The following is a 20,814-nucleotide window of genomic DNA, read 5'->3' on the forward strand; positions in this document are numbered from 1 at the left end:
AAATTTTTGTCCCTAACCTTACTCTCTTTGTTTCTATATTTGCAGATCCCCGATTTGAACCCCATAAAACTGGTGTGGCACTATGAAACATCACTAAAGAAATTATATCAAGCCAGTGAACAAAGAAGAGCTTGTTAATGGGATACATAGCTACAGGGATACTCTAACATGTCCAAACATGTAAAACATTATATAAATCACATTAGGAATGTTTTAGAACATGCTGGGATTGTGAAAGGAATGTAGTCTTTATAACAAAACATATTTTTTATATTGCAGATTCCAATTTTTATTGCATTACAGCATACAGTAAATACCGAAAGGAAGCAGGAGGTATTGATATTCTGTCTTCGGTATGCAGTATAGATATTTATTTTATATTTAAATTGATCAATAAACAAATCTATATTTATAAACATATTTAAAATTGTATATATATATTTATATAGTATACAAAGATATAACACAACACCTAATACTTTGGCTCAGCCCACCTATTGTACCGACAGGGGGGCCAATGCACTAAGCTCAGATAAGTCACTTATTGCCACCTTATCACCAAAAAAGCCTACTGCTATTCAGTAAGCTCCGATAAGTCGGCGATAAGAGAGTTTTTCGGCAATATTTTTGCCGGAAAAAAAAATAATAGCCAAACGTGCGCCGATAAGCCACTTAACACCACTTATAGCCAGATTTAAAACTCGTGGTATTCTAGTAGCCCCGATTAGTTTATCGAGACTAATCGTGGCTCTAGAACAGCGTTTCCCAAATGGTGGGTCGCGACCCGGCACCGGGCCACGGCACCAAAATTGCCGGGTCGCAGCGAGGCTGGCCGCGCAGTGTCTCCCGTCCCCCCCCCCGCTAAAGTTAAAAAACAATGGCGGTGATTCCCCCCGCTGTCCCGCGCGCTTGCGCAGGGCAAGCAGGGCCCGCTACCTTCCTCCCCCCCGCTCCCAACGTGGGACGGAGGAGGAAGTACCAGCTCCTCTGCGACCCGCATGTTACATGGGGGAGGGTGGAAGAACAAGCTCCTACTGCGGCCCGCTTCCCCCCGCGGCCAGCTTCCCAAGCTCACCTCAAATGGCACCCCCTCCCGAGCCCACCTCCTGTGCACCCAAGCCCACCTCCTGTCCCGGGCAGCAGGGGATATCGGGGGCAGCATGGGAAAGCGTCCGGTGGCAAGGTAAGTCACCCCACCCAGTCACTGCCTCCCACCCAAGTGTCCCTGGCCCCCAACCACCCACCCAATTTTCCCTGGCCCCCTCCAACCCACCTAAGTGTCCCTGGCAACAGTGTCCCTGGCCCCCACCCACCCACCCAAGTGCCCCTGGCCCCCACCCACCCAAGTGTCCCTGGCCCCCTAACCCAAGTGTCCCTGGCCACCTCCCTCCCACCAACCCACCCAAGTGTCCCTGGCCCCCTCCCTAAAGTGTCCCTGGCCCCCTCCCTCCCACCCACCCAAGTGTCCCTGGCCCCCTCCCAAGTGGTGACCCTGGCCCAATCCCTCCCACCCAAGTGTCCCTGGCCCCCTCCCTAAAGTGTCCCTGGCCCCCTCCCTCCCAAACCCAAGTGTCTCTGGCCCCCTCCCTAAAGTGTCCATGGCCCCCTATCGAAAGGTGTCCCTGGCCCCCTATCTAGTGTCCCTGGCCCCCTAGAGCCCACCCACCCACCCAAGTGTCCCTGTGTGTGTGTGTGTATCAGTGTGTGTGTGTGTGTGTGTGTGTGTGTGTGTGTGTGTGTGTGTGTGTGTGTGTGTGTGTGTGTGTGTGTGTGTGTGTGTGTGTGTGTGTGTGTATCAGTGGCTGTGTGTGTATCTGTGCAGGCCCTATAGGCCAGTATAGGCGATAACATTTTTAGTGGGTCACGAAAAAGAAGTTAAAAAATAACCGGGTCACGGAAAAAAAAAGTTTGGGAAACCCTGCTCTAGAATTGAGATTTCCTCTCAAAATCACCTTGCCAGGAAAAGTTAGCAAGAGGGTGGTGAGAAGCTTCCGATAAAGCAGCGAGACATGACTTAGAAAAAAAAGTGCATTTTTCCTGCATCGGATTGATGCCAGAAATCTCCGGAGATGATATCCATTAATATCAGCACCAGAGACCCACAGCATCAATCCCATGCAATAAAAATGCATTTACAGTCAACTTCATTACCTTAGCGGCTATCCGGTAAGGCAATGAAGGGGTTAATGGACAATAGCACCTTTGTTGGGAGCAGATGGGGTGAGTGAAGGGGGTACTTGGCCCTTCACTCACCCCCTCTGCCCCAATAAACATTACAATATGTTATAATTACCAATACACAACCCACCCCGTGCCCCCACATAAAACCATATTTTTTTATACACAGGATTCATACCTGCAGGGTCCCCGGGTGGTCCTCGCGGGTGTCCGTGGGCTACGAGGTGGTCCCCATGGGTGTCCAGGGGCCCCATGGAAGTCCCCTGGTGGTCCCCGCTCATTTCTTAGGGTCCCCAGGTTGTCCAACGGTTGTCTGGGGGCCCTCGGTTTGTTCCCATGGGTGTCCGGGGACCAATAGGGGTGTCCAAGTTGTCCCCGCGGGTGTCAGTGGTGCTCAGGTGGACCCTGTGTTTGTCTGCAGGTCCTCGGGTGGTCCCCATGGGTGTCCGGTGGTCCTCGGGTGTCCCTGTGGGTGTCCGGGGGACTTCAGTGGTCCCCGCTGGCCTGCGGTACCAATCCTGTTGTTAAAAAAATTAAATTGGCATACTTTTCGATAAGTACACCTCCCCCACCCCACAAAAACACATACAGTACAGTAATGGGCAAAATAACTATTATCCAGATATGGATAATAGATAATTTGCCTGTTATTAAAACAAATATTAGCCAATCAGAATAAATAATGTAAATAAAAACATTTCTACTTACCCCTGCCATTCTGAAGGGCGTCCTCCTCAGCATACTGCAGGGCCATGTCCTCCATTGCCAGAAATACATGAAATAAAACAATCTAATGGCCCCTAACCCCTTAATCACCTTAGCGGTTAATAACCACTACAGTAATTAAAGGGTAACCCCTGTGCCCCGCTAGCCACTCTGGAGGCCTAACCACCCACACCAGACCCACTAGACACCCTGAACCCATTGATTGGCATAGTGGTACATCATACCCTTATAATATGGTTATGATAAGCCACTATACAGTAGCACTCAATGGTAACCCTAATCAAAAAGCATGAAGGCCAAAAATCAATAATAATCAAACACACGCATCTAAACAACACAATTCAATAAATAAAAACACTAGCCAACCAATTAAATAAATACAAGTAATAACCAACTAAACAATTACTGTAATTAATTTCAGCCAGTAGACAACACATCAATTAATTATTAAAACCACTATCCAACACATCACTTAAAAGCAGGAGCCAACACAATTAATAATTAATTAAAACACTAATCAATAGAAAAACAAAATACAAAACAAGTCAGGAAAATGACAAACAACGACATCTCCAGAATAAACAGAAATAGAAAAAAAAAACATTCAATACAAAGCAAGCATTTGCCAAAACATTCATTGGCTAATATAAATCAATGGGCAATGAAAAACATTAAAATACATATATATATATATATATACACAGTGGTCGACAAATCACCAAAAAATCTACTCGCCGAACAAAAAAATCTACTCGCCACCTAGTACCACACGTGTGCTGCTTGGGCCAATAGGAGCTCGCCACGATGTTAAATCCACTCGCCCGGGGCGTGCAAATGTATAGGTTTGTCGAACACTGTATATATATATATAATCCAAAATCTTGACAAAAAACACATTTACATACTGTACATTCAATATTTAACTTACCTTTAGAAGCGTTGGCCCTCCGTATCAGGAGGCTCTCGTACCGCGTCGTCATCCAATTCATTCCAACGCCATCCACCTTGAAGATCCGGACCAGGAAACCAAATTCTTCTTTCTTTAATCTTCTAACAGCTTCTTCATTCTTGATCTGTAATTATTTCTTGCTTTTCTTCATTTTCTTTCTTCATCTGTTAATCCAAAAACCCAATGGTAAATCCACAACACGATGTTGACTCGTCGGCTTCTTGATCTTAAATGCAGTGTCAAGGCCTTAAATATGCCTATGTCGTCACATTTTTAAGTCAGATGGTACAGCTCCAATCTGATTGGACACTGTATCATGTGCCCGCCTCTTTTTTTTTAAGGCTGTGACGTCATCTCCAAGGGAGGTACGTCACATCTTTCATACCCCATGGCCATATCACATGGTATTAGAGCCAATGGGATTGAAGACAATCCCATTAGTGGCTGTACCATGTGATAGGTTACCTTAGTTCAAAAGGATGTGACATCATCCCTTAAAGTGACATCAAGTCCTTATAGCTAGCGCAAAATTAACCAAGTGCCATAGATCACGTTTAATCTTTGAAGATTAATATGGAAAGAGGTACATTAGTGATACCTGTCTGTGATGCATGTTCTAGGTGAAGTGTCATAGTCACTACTATGTTTTTTCAAGTGGTTGACATTGGTATTCTCATTGGTGATCATGTGTATTTTTTGGACATGCGTACAGTACATATATTTTACAACCATTCTAAAGGGGAACCAGTGCATCTAGATATTTGCAAACATCAAGAATCTGCTAATTGAACAGAACTTTCCTTCTTAATCATAGTTTTAAAAGTGGTTGGTGAGGGAACATGCAAGTAAAAGATGGGTATTTTATTCTTGTAGAAAGGCACAAGAGGTATGATATAGTTGTGGATAAGAGACAATACAGCAGGCTATTCATGGGTGAGGAGCTGGATGGCTAAGTTTCCGATATTAGATACCTGATGAGAAGGCTGGGTCTACTCAGGCTCCAGTACAGTCAATATGGTTAATCTGCTAGCGCTACAATCACTACCTGTTTGTCCATTATTTGGAACTTTTTATGAATAGTTTAATTGTATGCAGCAACATAAGATAACCTATGTGGATTCTAACATTTAGATAAGGTAGCAGGAGATCAAGCACTGCTTATTACAACATGTAACATACAGTATGGGATACCACTTTTGTTCTGACATTGAGATAAAAATGTTAGGATACAGGTTTGTAGAGAATAGAGAATAGAGATTACAGGATAACATTTGAACAGGGGGTTAATACTGTAGTTGTATGGAGGAAAAGACTGACATGGATGTCAACTTGGAAAAAACAGGCCAGATTGAGTATTCATGATCATGGTTTGAATGGGATGTAGATGGTTGGTAGCCACAGTGTGAAAATTACAGTAAAAGGAAGCAGTATGTATATACTATATATATATATACTAGCTGATATACCCGGCGTTGCCTGGAGGCAGGGAGGGGACGGGGGGCATGAAAGGCAGGGAGGGGACGGGGCGTGAAAGGCAGGGAGGGGGCGTGAAAGGCAGCGGGGGCGTTAAAGGCAGGGGGGGCATGAAAGGCAGGGGGTGGGCGTGAAAGGCAGGGGGGGCATGAAAGGCAGGGGGGCGTGAAAGGCAGGAGGGGGGCGTGAAAGGCAGGGGGGGTGTGAAAGGCAGGGGGGCCATCAAAGGCAGGGGGGGGCATCAAAGGCAGGGGGGGGCATCAAAGGCAGGGGGGGCATCAAAGGCAGGGGCGCGTCAAAGGCAGGGGAGGCGTCAAAGGCAGGGGGGGCATCAAAGGCAGGGGGGGCGGCAAAGGCAGGGGGGGCGGCAAAGGCAGGGGGGCGGCAAAGGCAGGGGGCGTCAAAGGCAGGGCGGGGGCGTCAAAGGCAGGGGGGCGTCAAAGGCAGGGGGGGGCATCAAAGGCAGGGGGGTGCGTCAAAGGCAGGGGGGGTGTCAAAGGCAGGGGGGGCATCAAAGGCAGGGGGGCGTCAAAGGCAGGGGGGCATCAAAGGCAGGGAGGGGTGTCAAAGGCAGGGGGGGCATCAAAGGCAGGGGGGGCATCAAAGGCAGGGGGGAGGCATCAAAGGCGGGAGGGGTCAAAGGCAGGGGTGCGTCAAAGGCAGGGGAGGGCATCAAAGGCATGGATTCCTCCCCCTGCATTTCCTCACCTGGCAGCATGCCGCACTCCTCGGGCTGACACTGGTTCTCTCCCCCCTCATAGCCTCCGCTGACTCCAGGTGGCACAAAGGAGGTATTGCACGGCCGCAACTCCCTGCTGCCCTCCTCCTGCTCCTCGGGGATGTTGAGCCGTAGAGAGCATGCTCTGGGGGTTGGGGGGAAGTGGGAGAGTGACACACACACACAAACACAGACACACACTCACCTCTACTTCCGGCCGCTGCCATCTTAGGCACTCGGCGCCGCGAGGGAGGAAGGGGGTCCTTCCGGGCGCCGCCATCTTAGGCACTCGGCGCCGCGAGGCTGCTGCAGCCTGCCTGGCCACTGCCTGTCCCCCCGCCAGGGAGGGAGGTGAGTGGAGCGCCGGGGAGGGAGGTGAGTGGAGCGCTGGGGAGGGAAGTGAGTGGAGCGCCGGGGAGGGAGGTGAGAGTGGAGCACATGGGAGGGAGGTGAGTGGAGCACCAGGGAGGGAGGTGAGTGGAGCGCCGGCAAAGGAGGTGAGTGAGCGCCGGAGAGGGAGGTGAGTGAGCGCCGGGGAGGGAGGTGAGTGTGATGGGGGGGAAGAGAGTATGTGTGTGTGTGTGTGTGGCCGAGGGGGAAGACAGTGGCAGTTGGTGTGTGTGTGTGTGTGTGTGTGTGTGTGTGTGTGTGTGTGTGTGTGTGTGTGTGTGTGTGTGTGTGTGTGTGTGTGTGTGTGTGTGTGTGTGTGTGTGGCCGAGGGGTAAGACAGTGGCAGTTGGGTGACGTCAGACCCACCAATCTGATTGGCCAGAGGCTGAGGACCAATCAGATTCACCGCAGATAGCACTAACCTTTTGATTTTATATATTAAGATATATATTGCAAAAAAAAGAAGTCAGTGCGGCTCCCATAGCATAATTCTGTAAATAAAATTTTGATGGTTGCCCAAAATAACTGACGACCTCCATGCTGCCAAAGACACTAAAATAACCTACGACCTCCATGCTGCCAAAGACAGAGGTCATTACACTCTGCTCATATTACTCGACCTCTCTGCAGCATTTGACACCGTGGACCAACCTCTTGTGCTTCACATTCTCCATACTCTTGGTATTCGGAAAAAAGCTCTATCCTAGATCTTATCCTACTTCTCCCATCGTACTTTCAGTGTCTCTTCTGCTAACACCTCCTCCTCCTCTATTGATCTCTCTGTGGGGGTACCCCAGGGCTCTGTCCTGGGACCTCTTCTCTTTTCTCTGTACACGCTCTCTCTAGGTGACCTAATAACATCTTTTGGGTTTAATTATCACCTCTATGCTGACGACACACAAATATACTTTTCAACACCCGACCTTACACCTGCTGTACAAACCAAAGTTTCTGAATGTCTCTCTGCTATATCATCTTGCATGGCCCTCCGCCGCCTTAAACTCAACATGGCTAAAACAGAGCTCCTCATACTTCCTCCCAAACCTGGCCCTACTACCTCCTTCCACATTACTGTTGGAACTGCAATCATTCACCCAGTAGCACAAGCACGCAGCCTAGGGGTCACACTTGACTCCTCTCTTAAATTCGCCCCTCACATTCAAAACATTTCTAAAACCTGTCGCTTTTTCCTCTGCAATATAACAAAGATACGCCCTTTCCTCTGTTGCTCGACTGCTAAAACTCTGACTCAGGCCCTCATTCTCTCCCGTCTTGATTACTGTAACCTCCTGCTGTCCTGCCTTCCTGCCTCTCACCTGTCTCCCCTACAATCTATCCTAAACGCTGCTGCCAGTCATGCTACTCTTTCCTAGATCTGTCTCAGCATCTCCCCTCATGAAATCCCTCTCCTGGCTTCCGATCAAATCCCGCATCTCACACTCCATTCTTCTCCTCACTTTTAAAGCTTTACACTCTTCTGCCCCTCCTTACATCTCAGCCCTAATTTCTCATTATGCACCATCCAGACTCTTGCGTTCTGCTCAAGGGTGTCTTCTTTCTACCCCCTTTGTATCTAAAGCCCTCTCCCGCCTTAAACCTTTTTCACTGACTGCCCCACACCTCTGGAATGCCCTTCCCCTCAGTACCCGACTAACACCCTCTCTATCCACCTTTAAGACCCAACTAAAGACACACTTGCTTAAAGAAGCATATGAATAGCACTGTGGATATTCTGAGCACATGATACATAAAGCTTGGCCCCCTGCAGACGCACTTACCAGAACTCCCTCCTACTGTCTCTGTACGTTCTCCCTACCTACCAATTAGACTGTAAGCTCCTCTGGGCAGGGACTCCTCTTCCTTAATGTTACTTTTATGTCTAAAGCACTTATTCCCATGATCTGTTATTTATATTATCTGTTATTTATTTGATTACCACATGTATTAATACTGTGAAGCGCTATGTATATTTATGTCGCTATATAAATAAAGACATACAATACTTGAATTACGGCCACTCACAATGTTAAAAATAAAATTAAGTAAGGACTCAATATAGCTGGGACTTCACCCGTTCCTCCGTCACATAACCAGATCCACGTGTATGGATACCGCCAGACCTCTGCCACGGACGCCAGAGTGTGCGTCCACACTGATTCACTTCCTGGTTGAAGTCTCGCGATACCAGTTCCGGATGTTTACAGCATACGCATGCAGTGTACCATAACCGAAATGTGAAATCATCAGAGGATAAATTTAATTGAAATCTTCAACACTGGTACTGTATATGGAGTAGAGTATAGAAGTCCACAATAGGTTAGAGATTCCTTAGCTTTACCCTACGCATTTCGTCGCGACATCCGACTTCCTCAGGGGATCAATACACAGTATATATATACACAGAATATATATTCCATTCCTATTATAACATCATATATATATATATATATATATATTTTGTGAGAGAAAGAAATGACCCCGCATCCGTATGACAAATAAAGGCAACTACAAAACCGACAAGAAAATAAAGATGTAATCATCTATCGGTGGTGCTAAAAGGGCGTATAATATTGTAAAAAGAACAAAAGAGCCCCAAAAAAAAAGCACTCAAGTATGCCTCACATTACAAAACCACATTGTTTATTTGGAAAATGTCACAGAACATAAAGTAAAATTAAAAGCACAGAAAATAAAATACGGCATGGATCCCCTGAAAGGTGCAAACTTGATAAAAAAACTCTAATCAGGGAGTAACCCTGAAAAACAATTCAGAAGTCTAATAGACGGATAGATACTGACAAAGTACCTGACAAGGTATGTACCACGTGGCTTTTAACAGACACAACTCAATAGTTAAGTAAGGTGGCTGATACTGTGGGTAACAGAATAATGCTGTCTCCCTGGTTCTGGGGACAAGTGTGTAGCATAGCAATGTCAGCAAGTTAACAATGAAAACACATAGATACTCACAGAAAAGCACACCTTAGTCTGTTACAGCAATAAAAAGATACTTCACCTTATGTCAGACACTCAGCAGAGTGTATAGAGGAATCAAGGAGCCAAGCTCAAAGCACATGAGGATGTCCCAAGGGGGGGACAAAACAGGGGATCCTGCCTACTGGACCTGCTCCTACGCGTTTCGGCCTTTGCCTTCAACTGGGAGGGGTACTGTAGGCAGTAAAACATGCACTTTAAAAAGGGATCTAATTGGGCCAGTGATAGCAAACACCTGAAATGTTTAATAAGCCGCACATGGAATAGGGAGTATGCTTATGTGTATACACGCTGTGTCATGAATACATTAAAGGCTGAAAGCCAATGGTTGGGATGTATTCCCTGTAGTCCTACCCAAAAGAGGGCATAACTGGCAAGCAGATATCTTTAAAGTAGTGCTGCGCATGTGCATGAGATCATGCACAATCGACTCTACTTCTGGTGTCACCCGTAGTGCGCGATCTAATGGCCAACAGGATGGGGAAGCATTAGAAACTCCTCCTCTCATACTTACAGGGCACCGAGGGCAGGGACATGCACCATGATTGCGAACGCGCATGTCCGTGACGTCATACGTGACCGCCCCCGGCGCCCTGCACTGATCAAAGAGGGAATGGCACATACCTGAAATCTCCCTGTGCTCAAAGCGCCCCACTGCGCATGCTTGCCCTGAGTTAGCTGGAATTGCGCAATCCTGATGTTATACGTGACGACCATGCCTAACATGCGCATGCGCAGTGTATACATCTCAACACAGTAAGGCAAAATCTGTTTTAAAGGGATATCACACTTAGGATAAATAGATAACATGAATAAGCTATGCAAATGGTATCTATTATCACACAGCAGGGAAGTACTACATTATCAGGCATTTGGTGATGACATATCAGATACTGTCATGACAATATTAACTGTAGATAACCATCTATTAATGAAATTCATAATCATATGGATAAACAAAGGCTGGATAGTCTATTATATTGTCCTCAGTGCAGAAATATCTGTACTATAATTGAAGTCCATAATTATCACATGTGATCTGACAAAAGATTATCCAAGGGTCATACACTGATGACGATAAAAATGATGTTTTCCTTCACAAGGGCTAGGTGATTCGTGTTCACAGGTGTTAGCAAAATTCCATAGAAGAATATGTTAGAGACTCAGTCTTGAACATGATCGTTACATTGATGTCCCATCTGTGATGGTGTATTTATATTTTCTATTTGTTGCAGAGAATCAAAACTCTGATCTGTTGGTGACTTTAGACACAATGGAGTCATATCCAAGTTCTTAGATGTCCCATGCAAAGCGTACTGATGTTCCAACAAAGTTTATAAAATGCCATTCATTTTTAATCCATTGTTATCCGTTCTTGGATGATATATTCCTCATTTCCGAATTTCCATAATTATCCTCTTCATTACAGCCAGGGCTCTTTTTACGGTCACATTCATTATGCAGATTGGGATATAGGATAGATCACTGTCTTAGTGCAGAACTCATGCGGAACAAACCCAGGACTCTGTAATAGAATGCAGGCGGAAAGAGAGAGGAAAAAAGGGGAGAGAAAGAGGGGTGTATGAGATTCTTATCACTACACTTATAAAGCGAAAAGTTCTAACAGGGTATGCATAAAACAGGGTAGGAACATAAATGGTACTGTCTAAATGAACATTGCGAAGCCCAGGTAGTCGTTAAGGCCTTGCGGTATCATTGAGTCCACTTGAACGATCCACCTGGACTCCCTTCGTAAGAGTGCCTTTTCCAAATCACCACCCCTCAAACCGAGGCTCACTTTCTCTATCGCAAATGCCTGTAACAGTGTCACATCTGATGCATGTGTCAGACAGAAATGCCGTGCAACAGATGTTATTTTCTTGAAAGCCAAAAGATCTTTGGAGGCATTTTTTATATTTCTAACGTGTTCGAGAACTCTAAATCTTAGTTCTCGTGTGGTCATCCCAATATACGGAAGACCACACGGACACGTTAGACAATAAATCACTTCTTTTGACTTGCAATTAAGACAATCCTTAATTTTGAAATGTTTTATTTTGTTCGAGTCTGTAAACACATCTGTCTGACACATGTATCGACAGGCAGAGCAGTTTTTGCATTTGGTAAAGCCTTTTCTTTTTATTGTGGTGAGGAATGTTTCCTTGGGAGTTGGAACAAAGTGACTTGCCACAAGTTTATCTCTAAGGTTTGGAGACTTGCGACTCGTCATTGTCACCCTATCACCCAGTTTCCTTTTAAGGTCAGGGTCAGTCATTAGAATGTTCCAATGACTTTGCAATGTCTGGCGTAGCTGATGCCACTGTTTGTTATACGTGCCAATAAAACGAATTTGATGGTCTAAATTAGTTTTTGTTTTAGGACATAGCAAAGTTTCCCTGGGAGTGTTAAGGGCTTTCTTATAGCCCTTCTCTACACATCTGTTGCTGTACCCTCTCTGTGAGAATATTTTCCTCATCTCTCCTGCTCTCTCACAAAAAACCCTTTCTGTGGAAACATTGCGCTTTAAGCGCAGGAATTCGCTGGTGGGGATGCCTTTTATTTGATGTTCCGGGTGGAAACTAGAAGCATGCAGTATGGCATTAGTGGATGTTTTTTTATGGAAAATGTTGGTGTATAGTGTACCGTCAGGCCCAAGATTCACATAGAGGTCCAGGAATTCAACCTGTGTCTTACTGCAATTAAATGTTAATTTGATGTTCATGTCGTTGTGGTTGAGAACATCGACGAAGCTCTTAAACCCAGCTGCTGTCCCCTGCCAGAGGATCAGCACATCGTCGATGTATCTCAACCACAACAACACATGCTGCGTGAATTCAACATTAGCCTCCGAGAACACAATCTCCCGCTCCCACCAACCCAGGAAGAGGTTCGCATAGGAGGGGGCACATGTAGCTCCCATTGCAGTGCCTCTCTTCTGCAGATAGTACCTGCCCCTGAAGATGAAGTAGTTATGAGTAAGGATAAATCTCAATAACCTCAGGAGCAGGTCCATCAAGCCAGCGGAGACATTCTGCATGGACAGATAAAACTGTGTGGCGCGCAAACCATCCTCGTGGTCTATACATTGTGACAAACGCCCCTCTTTTGTAGTGCTGACGTCTGTCTGGGTTCTTCCCGACACAGTCTTCTAGGGTTAATTATACAACAAACAGGATCATGCAAAGTATTATGCTGCTTAACTCAGGCTTCTGCCTGCTTTATTTTCATCCAAGTAAGGTACTGCAGCTTTAACATGTGAAGGTTAGAGGTACTCAGATACTTTCATTCAGCAGTTCACATATTTCAGTGTTACCATATTTCCCACACTGTTATTTCAAGAAATAAAACCAAAATCATATAAGCAAAATCCTATCCCTTTCAGGGATCTAACTACACATCAGAATCAGTCTCTCTAACAGCTGCTGGCCAACTAAACTGGTTCCCCAGCTTAAAACAATGCTCTCTCATTTAGGGACACAAGATACAGTACAGTCTTTTAGCAACAGCAGTAACCATTTGTTTTGTCTTATCTGTTCGTGGAGTCCAGGCAAATCCTCTGGTACTGTGATACGTGGAGGGGCCGTCAACCCCGATACTGGATGCAGGGGAGCAGCGACACCCCCAGCCCCCAGGCTCCAAGGAGAGAGAGTCAAATGCAAAACCTCTCTGCTCTAAATACTGCTGCGGCACAGTTTATTCGAGCATTTGCCCGTTCTGTGCCGCAGCAGTAGCCTGGCGCGCGCCCGAGTGTGACGGGCGCGCGCCGAAGCAGCGGAAGAGCGCCCTCCGATCGGGGCGCTCTCCCTACCGCTGCCGGGTCCGCCGGGTCCCCCGGAACCCCCTGCCGCTGTCCCGCGATCGCGGGACACCAGGGCTCCCTCGGGGAGCCCCTGGACACGCGTGCAGGGGGCGCACGCTCCCGATGACGCGTGACCGCGCGTCTATGACGCGCGGCACGCCGAGGGGCGGCCACTAGCAAGCCGGGAGATTTCCCGGCTTGCGGTACCGACCACACTTCAATAAAGTGTGTCGGTAGTGTACCTGTGCATGTGATTAGAAGAGCAGGTGAGGGAGAACTAGAGCCATTGTAATCTGTGGTCTGGATTTTCCATCCAGCTGCCTGAGTTAATGGGAAGCTGTGGAACGGATGATTTTTAGCTATTCCTGCACTTTCTGCTCTAAAATGGGGCAGAAAGCTGCCTAACATCTTTGGACTATGTCACAACATGTATAAAGGGACTCTACATCACAGGTCGCAAGTATTGTCTCATCGTTGACCGTGATGTAGGCCAAGCGCGCCAACACGTCCATAGTATCCTTAATATAAGATGGCAGAGTCTCCACTGACGGTTGCAGAAAAGAGTCAATAAATTGGCAAATGGGCTCACATAACCCCCCTATGCCCGACACAATGGGCCTTCCCAGGGGGTGGGTCGGGTTCTTGTGCACCTTAGGCAGAAGATAGAATGTTGGGACTCTAGGGGATTTGATGGTAAGGGCCTGACAGTTACGATCTGTGATATATTCGTCTAACACCGCAGACCTCAATATGTTATCAATCTCAACTTTATAGCGGATTGTGGGGTCTGTAGCAATCTCCGCATAACATACAATGTTCTTTAATTGTTTATATGCTTCTTTTTCATACATCACCTCAGGCCAGATGACTATGTTTCCGCCTTTGTCACTGGGTTTGATGACGATGTCTCGCATGGCTTGTAGTTCTTTAATCGCTGTCAGCTCAGATTTTGTGAGGTTGGCACCTTCCATCTTTGTCTTGATCTTTTTGAAGTCCTCAGTAACCAGTTTCAAATAAACCTCTACTGGTGGACACGTCTGCCATGGAGGGCAGAATATCGACTGAGGTTTCCAATGCGCTAGGATGTCTTTTTCCTCAATCTGCATAATTCCTTGTTCATGAAACAAGGATTCCAAGTCCTGTAACTGGGCATTCTCCTGTGTGCTTAAGTGTACAAGTTCAACATTATCATTAGTGACATCACGATCTTTGGCAAAAAATTTAAACAAAAGAAGTTTCCTACAAAATAAATTCAGATTCTTTATCCACTCAAAGTGGTCCATGCAGGATGTGGGGGCAAAAGAGAGTCCTCGTTGCAATACTGAGTTTTGATTATCAGTGCAGGGCGCCGGGGGCGGTCACGTATGACGTCACGGACATGCGCGTTCGCAATCATGGTGCATGTCCCTGCCCTCGGTGCCCTGTAAGTATGAGAGGAGGAGTTTCTAATGCTTCCCCATCCTGTTGGCCATTAGATCGCGCACTACGGGTGACACCAGTAGTAGAGTCGATTGTGCATGATCTCATGCACATGCGCAGCACTACTTTAAAGATATCTGCTTGCCAGTTATGCCCTCTTTTGGGTAGGACTACAGGGAATACATCCCAACCATTGGCTTTCAGCCTTTAATGTATTCATGACACAGCGTGTATACACATAAGCATACTCCCTATTCCATGTGCGGCTTATTAAACATTTCAGGTGTTTGCTATCACTGGCCCAATTAGATCCCTTTTTAAAGTGCATGTTTTACTGCCTACAGTACCCCTCCCAGTTGAAGGCAAAGGCCGAAACGCGTAGGAGCAGGTCCAGTAGGCAGGATCCCCTGTTTTGTCCCCCCCTTGGGACATCCTCATGTGCTTTAAGCTTGGCTCCTTGATTCCTCTATACACTCTGCTGAGTGCCTGACATAAGGTGAAGTATCATTTTATTGCTGTAACAGACTAAGGTGTGCTTTTCTGTGAGTATCTATGTGTTTTCATTGTTAACTTGCTGACATTGCTATGCTACACACTTGTCCCCAGAACCAGGGAGACAGCATTATTCTGTTACCCACAGTATCAGCCACCTTACTTAACTATTGAGTTGTGTCTGTTAAAAGCCACGTGGTACATACCTTGTCAGGTACTTTGTCAGTATCTATCCGTCTATTAGACTTCTGAATTGTTTTTCAGGGTTACTCCCTGATTAGAGGTTTTTATCAAGTTTGCACCTTTCAGGGGATCCATGCCGTATTTTATTTTCTGTGCTTTTAATTTTACTTTATGTTCTGTGACATTTTCCAAATAAACAATGTGGTTTTGTAATGTGAGGCATACTTGAGTGCTTTTTTTTGGGGCTCTTTTGTTCTTTTTACAATATATATCTTTATATATATATATATATATATATATATATATATATATATATATATATATATATATATATATATACAGATGAGACCACGAGTATTCTAAAGCTTGCCTTAAACTAGCCCGGTTACATTCTGTGTATGTGCTGGGTGTAACCTGGCTAGTTTAAGGCAAGTTTAAGGCATTTCTGCATTGACTAATGACCCATAGGATTAACACAGCAGGGGTCCCTGGCAGTCCCATTCAGTTTGAATGGGACTGCCAGGGACCCCCGCTGTTAATCTGATGGGCCATTAGTCTGTCTGCAGAAATGTCACTGAAATGTTGCAGCATGTACCCAGCATTTACCCAGCATGTACCTGGGTCTTGTTGGTGATTGCCCCAGATTTGTTTTAGAATACTCGTCGGAACTACAGTATATAGATTTTAGGGTACAATAAATAAAATTTAAAAATGGATCTGGAGCATCTTTTTCAAATAAAATAGATTAAAATATTCCTATTCATGGGACAAACATCTTTTTTTTAAAATGCGTCTTTATCTCCATTCAGCTGACAGTGTACCAGAATTTCTCCTTTGAGCTTGATGTGTAGCGGAATCGCACTGGGACGTTGGTTTATTAGGACCATACTTTGGGAGATTTGTGTTTGAGGAACTATAGGGATGTACCACTGGCACTTGTCCTGTGGGAAAAGGCTTGCAGATGGGGTTCATCCCCCAAAACGTTGCCAACTTTAATTAATTATTTTTCATTTTGCTCTTTTACCTTATTTCTCTTCTTTTTTTCCCTGCACACTTTTGTACACCTTATTGGCACTCTTAGCCACGTTTTCCTCCTACTTTCTCTGTGTGCTTTTGTAGTCTCCCCATTATTTTGTATTTTTTGTTCCTCTGTGCTGTGTAATTCACATCACCATTTCTGTGGATAAGTATTATTTTGTTTATTGACTGTTTCTCTGTTATATGTACCGTACATTGTGTTTTCTTTACTGGCCTTGTTTTATAGATATTATTTGTCTGACTTTTCAGTAAATACCTGTTTTTTCTGAGTCAATTTTGGCTTGATATTTTTACCATTTCATTGCTGAGAACTTCCTTCCTGTTTTCTTTTTAATTTTGAGGGAAGTAGGGTCACTCATTGTTCACGTTGCACTTTTTATTTAGACAATTTTTGACAATCATTTGGTTGTTGTGTAGTGCTATCTATACTATATACTTTGCTTGAAAAAACAGATCCATCATATTTCACTTATCTTGTGAGATACTGCTACATTCACAATGTTTTGTTTGTTAATTTATTTATTTAAATTATCTGGTATTATTTTTTTACCAGGACAAATGCATAGAGATTTCACTCAAGTCCATTCTAATATATAATACTCCAGTTAGTAGAAACAATATCAATTATACTCTGTCTGTAAATGTAATAGTGCAATGTAGATGTATGTCAGATTCTGGTCTATCTTAATACATTACATCAATTAATCTGTATAACCTGATAAGATGCATCATTTTAATTTTAATTGTGACATTGATTTTGCTACCTTGCCTTTAGGTCAGTTATTAACAGCAAATTAGAAATAATGAATCCTCAAACTAGTCAGTCAATGTGACCTTTACATCTATCAACTATGTGACAATTTGTGTTAGGGGTCAAAAAAAAAGTACAGGGATAATGTCAATAGCAGTTATAGTACCATAGTTAAACAAGCAGCAGAATTATTGTATTAAACATTAAAGGGATTTCTCTTGTCCATAGACATCACACAGCTCCATGTACTGTTGCACCTTTATTGAAACCCACTGGAGTATTATTGTATCACTGTAGTTTTCATGTACATGTTATTCGCTCAGGACCTTTATATTTAGGAAAATAATTTTAGCAGACAGCATAGTTAAAATAGAAAAGATAAAAGTATAAACTGGTACTATACAAATCCAGAGTCATCGGCCCCACCAGATAAAGTGTAAATTGCAATAAGGATCAGCACACATTTAAAGCAAGAATTACTTCTGAAATGGATTACATCATAGTCCATGGAAAATAGTTAATTCTCTATGGGATAGATGCACAGAGCTCAGTTGGGGACTTAACGAGATGTTATCTTCAGTTAGCTTCTCGTTAAGTGCTAACCGGGATCTTCAAAGCTTACCAGTAATCTGTTAAGTGCTGTTTTTCAGCCATAACAAACTCTTGCGTTTATATAACAGATGTTGATGCTAATGATATGCAAAATAGGTCTTTCTGCTAACAACGCATGACCACAGAGCACAACGCATATCCACAGAGATCTACTGGATCAATAAGTAAGTATAGATATAGGATAAAGTATCTGTTGTCTAAATTTAGCATAGGTTGAACTTGATGGACCTACGTCTCTTTTCAACCTCATCTACTATGTAACTATGTAACTATGTATGTACTTGGCAATACTCACATCTAAACCCTGAAATAGTTTTTTTTTACAGGGTCTGGATAAGTGTTAGATCACAGTTAGGTATGATTTAACTATAATATTGTTATGTACATGGTTATTTTCCTCTCCTGTCTTTATTTACTTTGACACCTTTTCAGGGATCTTGTTTGTCGTAATGCTAGCTTTGGGTAAAACAGGGATTAAGGCCATGTTATTTGAAGCTAAAGCAAGGCAGTGCTAATTTAACATAGCTTTATTGTAAGCCTGTGCTAATGAGATAACCAACTGCTGTTATTTTTGCATATATTTAGATTTGTGGAAACCCATTAAACTCTGGAAAACTAACGAGCCCAGATTTAACGGAGCTCTGTGGATCTACTGCAAAGTCTGGCTGTAGAGCTATAGTCAGAAAATACCCAGGAAAAATTGAATGGAGACTAGGCAATCCATACACAAAATATCATGCACTGCCAAAAATGGGTGCCTACCAAATATAAAACAATAAGAATGTCATTTATGGGTCGACATGGCCTCTAAGCTGATACCTCAATTGTGCTGTATTATGATCCCATTTGTGGAAATGTCCTGCAAAAAGAGTCTTCCTCTTGAAGTAATGAATAGTCATCCTGCACTAACTAATTCTTTCTTTCAAAGTTACTATTGTTTTGCCTATATACAGTTGTCCACATGGGCATTTTAATAGTTGTAACATGGGAAAGTACCATGACTAGGCTTAGAAAGAATTGTTCGGCACCATCTGGACTTTGTTTCAGCCTCCACCCATTTATACCTTACATTTCTAGGATATTTATATGCAAATAATTTCACACAACAGTGCCCTATATCAGGAAGATATTCCAGTGTTCAACTACATTTTGTTTAACCCTACCAAAATGTAAACTGTAAGTAGTGGTGAATGTAATATGTCTTTTCTCCATTTTCTTATGTATTATCTTTACACATGATTTATTGATTACAAGAATGAACATGCTGATTCAAGGATTTTGTTAGAATAACCCTTCATTCAAAATGTATTTTCACTTCCTTTTTTGTCCAAATACCTTGTAGGATAACCTACACACACAGTTCTCATTGGCTACAGGTTAATCCTTGTAAAAGTCTACAGTACATCTGTGCAAGCTGGAAAGCTATTGATTAGGTATACAGGCTAAATTGATTAGGTATACAAATCGATCTGAAAAACTGTTGCTATCAACGCTAACCTCACTTCATGAAAGGGTATTGTGTGTCCGCTGGAGGTGGCCATTAACTTAAATGTAGGATGCACTGTTTTGAGATATTCCTTAAAGTCATCACACATCAAATCATACCCTGTCCAGATCAAAAACACATAATTGATAAAAAAACAGAACTATAGTTAAAAGTATGTTTTATATAGATTTTCAATGAAGAGAATGGCCATAAACAAGTTGTACTGTACAGTATATACGTGAGCCAAATACACCCCATTGCTGTTACATACAATAGACCTGTTCCTAAAAACAATCCTATTGTACAACTAATAATTCTTATTTATATGTAGTGAAATTATGATAAAGTCAGAGAGTGGTGTTTGAATCTTACCTTCCCCCAAATATTGTAAATATAACACACTCAATGCTTTCACTTTGTGTGATTGCCCTATACATGCTCTTAAAAGCTACAGTATGGTAGTGTAAAAGTTATCTTAGACATGTGCAGAAATTTCTTTAGAGCGAGAGGTACTGTAATGCCGACGAGTATTCTAAAACAAATCTGGGGCAATCACCAACAAGATCCAGGTACAAGCTGGGTACATGCTGCAAACATTTCAGTGACATTTCTACAGTGACTAATGGCCCATCGGATAATAGCGGGGTCCCTGGCAGTCCCATTCAAACTGAATGGGACTGCCAGAGACCCCTGCTGTGTTAATCCGATGGGCCATTAGTCACTGCAGAAATGTCACTGAAATGTTTGCAGCATGTACCCAGCATGTACCTGGATCTTGTTGGTGATAGCCCCAGATTTTCCAAGGCAAGTTTAAGGCAAGTTTTAGAATACTCGTCGGCGCACCTGTAACAGAGGGAGACGAGCCTACCCAACTCCACTGAATCCCAAACCAGATTCCTAAGAGAGGGTCACAATAAATGTGTAGTCACATCCCCCTGAGCTTTTTCATGAAACTAAAAAGTAAATATAGTCAAACTAAAGACTAAGGAAGGCAAAGGACTGGAGAGAAGTGAAGGACCGTGAAGAGTCTGACCAAGAGTGAGCTAGAACATGAGTGAGCGATAGCCAGGCAAGGAGGTGAGGCAAGTTCCAGTACCAGAACTGTACTTGGCGGGTCAGAGCTTTTCATAGACTGTATACAGTGGCGGCCGCCTTTATCCTCCTGCGGCCGCCACCGCGGGAATTTTAAAATCGCGGAGGCACGCGGCTTTTTTCCGTCAGATTTCCCGCGACGCGGGTGCTTTCAATGATAAGCGCCATTAGCGCTTATCTGATGATGCGGCCGCCGCGCGGGAAACTCCGGAAGAAACGGAGAAAACCCCCGCATTTATCCCGGCAAATAGAAGGATAAAGGCGGCCGCAGCAGTACATGGGCAGCACAGCGCTCTGTCCCCAGAGGGAGGGATAGCATATATGGTACTGAAGGTACTTTAGTGCTTATAACTAGTTACGCCGCAATTTTGGGATATGAGAGTCAGATCTAGAAGCCTACTTAATAGACACTGTGTACCACTACTTGCCAAGCACCTACCAGACCTTTTTTACAGTCCAGCTGCTACATGCAGCAACACTAAAGGAGACACTGATTATACTCCAAAAGACAGAT

The sequence above is a fragment of the Ascaphus truei genome, chromosome 3 (genome assembly GCF_040206685.1).
Source record: "Ascaphus truei isolate aAscTru1 chromosome 3, aAscTru1.hap1, whole genome shotgun sequence".
Lineage (NCBI taxonomy): Eukaryota > Metazoa > Chordata > Amphibia > Anura > Ascaphidae > Ascaphus > Ascaphus truei.